The following is a 6,096-nucleotide window of genomic DNA, read 5'->3' as shown; positions in this document are numbered from 1 at the left end:
TATGCATAATAAGGGACATAACTTAAATTACATTTGGGACGTTTTAAAATGGGTTAAAAAGCAGTAGCAGTTTAGCAAGACGATTTTATAATAACAACCCTGCCGATTAACAACACAAAATCGGTCGCGCTGCACATGCGTCATTTTTGACCTAGCGCCTTGACGTGACATCCGAGCAGAGCAGAGCAGGGCAGTGTACAGGTAAGAACATCAGATGTTTTTTGTCGTCTCGACAATTTAGCTTTTTATCAATTTGGGAAGGAATTTGTGGTTCTGAATTTATATAATCTGTAAATGCGCGACATAACATAAAATAATTATACGTAGTGTAATTATATTCAGCTGTGAGCGCTTTGGAAGTGTACTGTGTTATGAAAGTGTTTGTTTATTTGCCTGTCAGTTTCAACAAAATGACACGTTTATCTAGTCTAGGTTTGTGATAATCCATGTTAAGATGGTAATTGTTATTTGTTGATAGAGCAAATTGATAGATGTTATGCATGGTTTTCTCAGATATTGAAATGTGACCCTTGCTCTATAGATGATTTTCTGAAAAATACGTTTGAACTACACACCCTGGCTGCCACAACTCTGCACATTCTCAAGAATGTTATCTAAAATCTTTTCGAGTAGGCTACATCAAGAGATTGGGTGGCATCAATACAACTCTCCACTCATCCCCTGTTATTTCCACTCTTTCTTCTAGGGAAGCATAAAGTGCCTTAGACAGAATCAGTGTCACCAACTACACAGGAAAGTATGAGCAAGATGGACAAAAGCAGTTCCTCTGGATGTACACAGGAGGAAAACGTCCTTCAACTGGAAAGACATGGTCATGTTCCTTGAGGGAGAGGACTGCTAGCATTGAAAGTACGGTATGCAATAAGAATTTAGCAGTATTTGTATTTATTTAACCTTTATTTAACTAGGCAAGTCAGTTAAGAACAAATTCTTATTTTCAGTGACAGCCCAGGAACAGTGGGTTAACTGCCTGTTCAGGGGCAGAACGACAGATTTGTACCTTGTCAGCTCGGGGGTTTGAACTTGCAACCTTCCTGTTACTAGTCTAACGCTCTAACCACTAGGCTAACCTATATCAGAGCCTTTTATGTGTAAATAGGTTATGTAAAGAAACACTGACAATGGTGACTGACTGTTAGACTTATTCTTAGAGGAGTATCTACCATGGTGGATAAATGAAGATATCCCATAAAGGCTGTTTACCATTAAAAAAGGTAGGTCACAGTTCCAGTCTACTTAAGGAGTGGCTCTCCAATACGCACCAATGCAATAGCAGCTGAGTCTGGTCTAGTTAGTTCATTGACTGTGTATAAACCAGAAAAATATCTTGCTTGCTCTTCCGTCTCAGGTATCTACCACAAATCATGTGACAATATTTTTGCCCACAATTCCAGAACAACACACGCTCGTTCTTTAACGTCCGGAGCACATCAATGCTTGGCAGCCCGGCTAAGACCTGTCCACGGAGTAGATGTGTGAGGTCACGTTCAGACGCTGTAAACAGCTGTTCCAGTACGACTTCCTGACACACAATGATATCATGGGGCAGTCGTGGAGGACAGTGGTGCTGAATGACTGTCTGGTCATGTATAACTGGCCCCTGGGTGCCAAGTATTTGAATCCTTAACAAATGGGTGAGTTTAGATGGATCGATGGGCTAAGAGGAGAGAAAGAGAGAGAGAGATGGGGATAGAAAAATTGTCAGGGCATGTACAGCTGGTCACTGGGGGAAAAGTTCCTGGACCAACAAATGGGTGAGTTTGGACAGATGGGAGGAGAATGGATGGATGGATTTTGTTTTCTTTATGTGATCTGCAGGGACCAGTCAAAACATTTAACGTGTTACAGTAGTGTCTCAAAGACTGGTTAGACATCATCAAATCAAATTGTATTAAGTCACATGCGCCGAATAGACCTTACAGTGAAATGCTTACTTACAAGCCCCTAACCAACAATGCAGTTTAAAAAAACAGAATAAGATGACAAAGGAACAAGTAATAAAGAGCAGCAGTAAAATAACAATAGCGAGGCTATATACATGTGGTACCGGTACAGAGTCAATGTGTGGGGGCACTGGTTAGTCCAGGTAATTGAGGTGATCTGTACATATAGGTAGAGTTATTAAAGTGACTATGAATAATTAATAACAGAGAGTAGCAGCGGTGTAAAATAGGTTGAGGGGGGGGGGGGCAATGCAAATAGTCTGGGAAGACATTTTATTAGATGTTCAGGAATCTAATGGCTTGGGGATAGAAGCTGTTTAGACTTGGTACCGCTTGCTGTGCGGTAGCAGAGAGAACAGTCTATGATAACATCATTTTGAAGAAGCATCATATGGAGTAATGCATGTCTTTATCTTCTCAGGAGACATGATATAAGAGATTATTACAGTGTAAGCATGGCTTTGTTCTGTTTCAGATGTTTGGTGGGACAGTGGCCAACTCCGGATCCCAGAGACATAGCCAAGTATGTGCAGGATACGGAGGACATGACAGTAGACAAACGATCAGCATACACATTCATTCATATCTACCTTCTCCCTTTGAAATGTATTGGAAGCCATGTAAACACGTCTAAACAGTGATTTCATAGTGGCAGGTTATTGTTGTTCAGTGTGTTATGCATGTATGCACTTTGCCCTGGATGTGGCTAACTATGCTAGAATGCTGTACCTAAAAGACAACTTCTAGTTGTTACCACACACTTTTAAATTTAAGCAGACACACTTATCCAGAGTGACTTACAGTAGGGAGTGCATACATTTTTCATCATTTTTCTAAACTGGTCCCCGGTGGTAATCGAACCCACAACCCTGGAGTTGCAAGCACCATGCTCTACCAACTAGGCATTGACACAAATGTTCTCCATAAAAACAAAAAGAGAAAAAAAAAACTAAAAGGTTGACAGTAGAGAAACAGATTGCACATCGCCCATAGATAAACAGGTATGGAGACAATATGACTACAGGCTATGTATTTCTCTACTTCAATAAACATATATCCAGGGACACAAAACTGTTGAAATACAATGACACGCCAGTTCAATACAACTTCTGGTGTCCGAAGTCCTGTAAACTGCACCTGTTGTTGTCTCCCTCCAATACCAGAGCTATGAGGACCACAGCCAAGTACGATCCTAGGACACAGGTGGATGGGACACACACACTGGTTATTTTGTATTTGTAATCAAAATAAATACACTGACTTGTATAAAAACATAAATATATTGGAAACTAAACCTTGCACCATTTTTGGTTTTCTTCAGCAACTCAGCCATGATTCATAGAGTTAAACGACTTGAGTGTCAATGAGGATTCACTAGTAGCTATCCTGTCACGGTCTGCACTCTGATTAAAAAAGGATTGTGGATGTGATTGGTTGCGTGACCAGCAGGGCTATTGTGATCAGATTGCAGATACACTTAAAAAACTAGACGATTGCTTCTCCGATTACTTTTGAATTCAGAAGAGATGTTTCTGGGGGGAAAAAGGTGCATTGTGGCACCTTTCTGTTTTCTTGGTGGCATTCGGTTTGGCTTTGAAAACGGTGCCAGTTTGGGTCTGTTCCACCTGACCTTTGGAACTGCGGGTAAGGGACCACTGTGATGACACGCCAGGTTTGTTTGCTGGATCCTTTTTGTCTTCTTCTGGGGCCTCTTGGGGGGAGGTGAAAGTGTACATTTGTGTGGTACTGATCCTGTGACTATTAGTACTGTTTTGGAAGGAGGTCATAGCCCCCCCCCCCCCTTTGCAACTACCGTTCTCTTACTAACTATATTATTTACGTATTTATTTATTTTATTTAGGTATTGTATGTCTCGTTTTGCTCTATATGGAAAGAACACATTTAATTATTTGTAATGAACATCTACATCTTTGAAAATTACAATGGAAACATTGAAAAGAATGTGGGGCACTCTCTTTCAGTGTTAGCTTGTGATGTTATTTATCAAATCTATCCAACCTATATTGATTGTGACTTATGTCTTTGACAGGTCAGAGACCCCAAGACTGCTGGTGATGCCAGGAGTGATGGTAGGAGATACGGGGGGAAAACTGGGTGAGAACGGACTGGACAATGAACAGGTTCAATACCATTTGTTTTTATAGAAAATAAAATGATGCCTTTCATCACACCATCCTATTCTTTGGCATTCAGTCTAAATGAGAAACATTTGTGTTATTATATTACTAAACACTCATTCATTGTGAACGTCTATTTGCGCCCCTACTGGATGGAAATTACAAATGTAATGGATGTGCTCAATACAATGGCACTTATAAATGTAGATCCTTCAAACACCCACAAATAGGGAAATCGGTCCCAATCAAAGGTGTTATTACCTGCTCCACCAAGGCAGTTATTTATCTTATAACTTGTCCTTGTGGTAAAAAAATATGTAGGTAAAACAAAGCGTGAATTAAAAGTACGTATCTCAGAGCATCGTAGCACCATTAGGTGTAAACATTTTACTTATCCAGTTGCGGCCCACTTCTTGGAGGCAGGCAACTCGATTTCGTCTGCGTTATATTGGCATCGAACATGTCACCCTCCCTAGGAGAGGGGGTGACCTTGATATTTTATTGTTAAAACGAGAGGCTGCCTGGATCTTTAACTTAAAGACCCTTGCGCCCTTCATCTCAACTTAGACTTTGATTTGAAGCCATTCTTGTGATTATTGTGACTTTGCCATTGTAATTGTTTGTAAACTTGTGTAGTCAAATTAATCTATGATCGTATGCTAACCATTTGTTGTTTGTATGCTGTTCTTTGTATGACATTTTAATATTTGATAATTAACCAATGATATTAGGACACTCTTGGCCATGATTACAGACACCTGTGTCTTTTGACACTACATGAACAAGTTTGCGATTATACCCTGATGAAGACAGCTTGGCTGTCGAAACGTTGGTAATTACATTTTTGCATCTGAGCTCCTAGAGTGTGCGGCTCTCTTTTATTTACTCCGCTAGCCAGCACCTCGCCTAAATAGGTGTGTGTTTCTTTTTCTTCTAGACAATTCAAGACCACCAGAGGGCAGTAGAATCCTACTTTATATTACTTAGAATGTCCACAATGTTATTTTGAACAGAACTTTCAACCATAAGAATGTCCTCTCCCAGAGTGTGCATAACATTCTCTCCCAGAGTGTGCATAACATTCTCTCCCAGGGTGTGCATACCCCCCTTACTCTCAGAACAGCCTCTTGTTGTCGGGGCATGGACTCTACGAGGTGTCGAACGTGTTCCACAGGGATACTGGCCCATGTGGATTCCAATGCTTCCCACAGTTGTATCAATTTGGTTGAATGTCCTTTAGGTGATACACACTGGAAACTGTTGAGCTTGAAAAACCCAGCAAGTTGCAGTTCTTGACACCTACTACCACACCCAGTTCAAAGGCTCTTAAATCTTATTACACAATAATCACATACAAAATCCATGTCTCAATTGTCTCGAGGCTTAAAAATCCTTCTTTAACCTGTCTCCTCCCCTTCATCTACGCTGATTTGAAGTGTATTTAACAAGTGACATCAATAAGGGATCATAGTTTTCACCTTGATTGACCTGGTCACTATGTCACAGAAACAGTATTCCTAAAATGGGCTCAATGGTTATTGGCAACTACCTAAGATATTCTTAGTTTCACCGGTCAGGTTTGCAGTGTTTCACAATGGCCAAGTCCCTCTGGAAATATGCTCAATATGATCACTGATGTCACCCTGAGGGATACTCCGTCATTCATTTTTAAGGTGAGGAAACCCACCTGCATGCATACACACACTCACACTCACACTCACACACACAGACTCCTTTCACAAATACTTTTCCTCTCTGGAAAAAGGAAAGGATGAGGAAGTAGAAGTACATTTTTTTACAACTAACTGCGTGTCCGCGACTATGATCAAATATCTACTATTGTGTCTCAGAACCTAATAGTTTGTCATTGTAAAGTTTTAGCCAGGATTCCAACACCAACCTTCTGTAGGACTTGGCTGGGCTCTACTTATCCGTGGTGGGATGTCAAATGAAAACATATAAACAAACAATCTGGTTTGAAGTCTTCAGGCGTC

At 40.6% G+C, this 6,096-nt stretch overlaps 1 long non-coding RNA gene across 4 annotated transcripts; it reads left to right on the top strand.

Moving 5' to 3' along the window:
• Nucleotides 1-115: 115 nt before the first annotated feature.
• LOC118368975 (uncharacterized) lies at nucleotides 116-4,956 on the top strand. Of its 4 annotated transcripts, none has more exons than XR_008093661.1 (4): nucleotides 116-201; nucleotides 707-870; nucleotides 2,440-2,487; nucleotides 4,015-4,956. It is a non-coding gene; the product is annotated as an uncharacterized LOC118368975 (long non-coding RNA). The 4 variants fall into 4 exon arrangements; XR_008093663.1 differs by having other exon boundaries at nucleotides 707-875; XR_004822480.2 differs by having other exon boundaries at nucleotides 2,440-4,956.
• The last annotated feature ends 1,140 nt before the right edge of the window (nucleotides 4,957-6,096 follow it).

Source organism: Oncorhynchus keta, chromosome 35, assembly GCF_023373465.1.
Source record: "Oncorhynchus keta strain PuntledgeMale-10-30-2019 chromosome 35, Oket_V2, whole genome shotgun sequence".
Lineage (NCBI taxonomy): Eukaryota > Metazoa > Chordata > Actinopteri > Salmoniformes > Salmonidae > Oncorhynchus > Oncorhynchus keta.
This window is presented reverse-complemented; position numbering and strand designations above follow the sequence as displayed.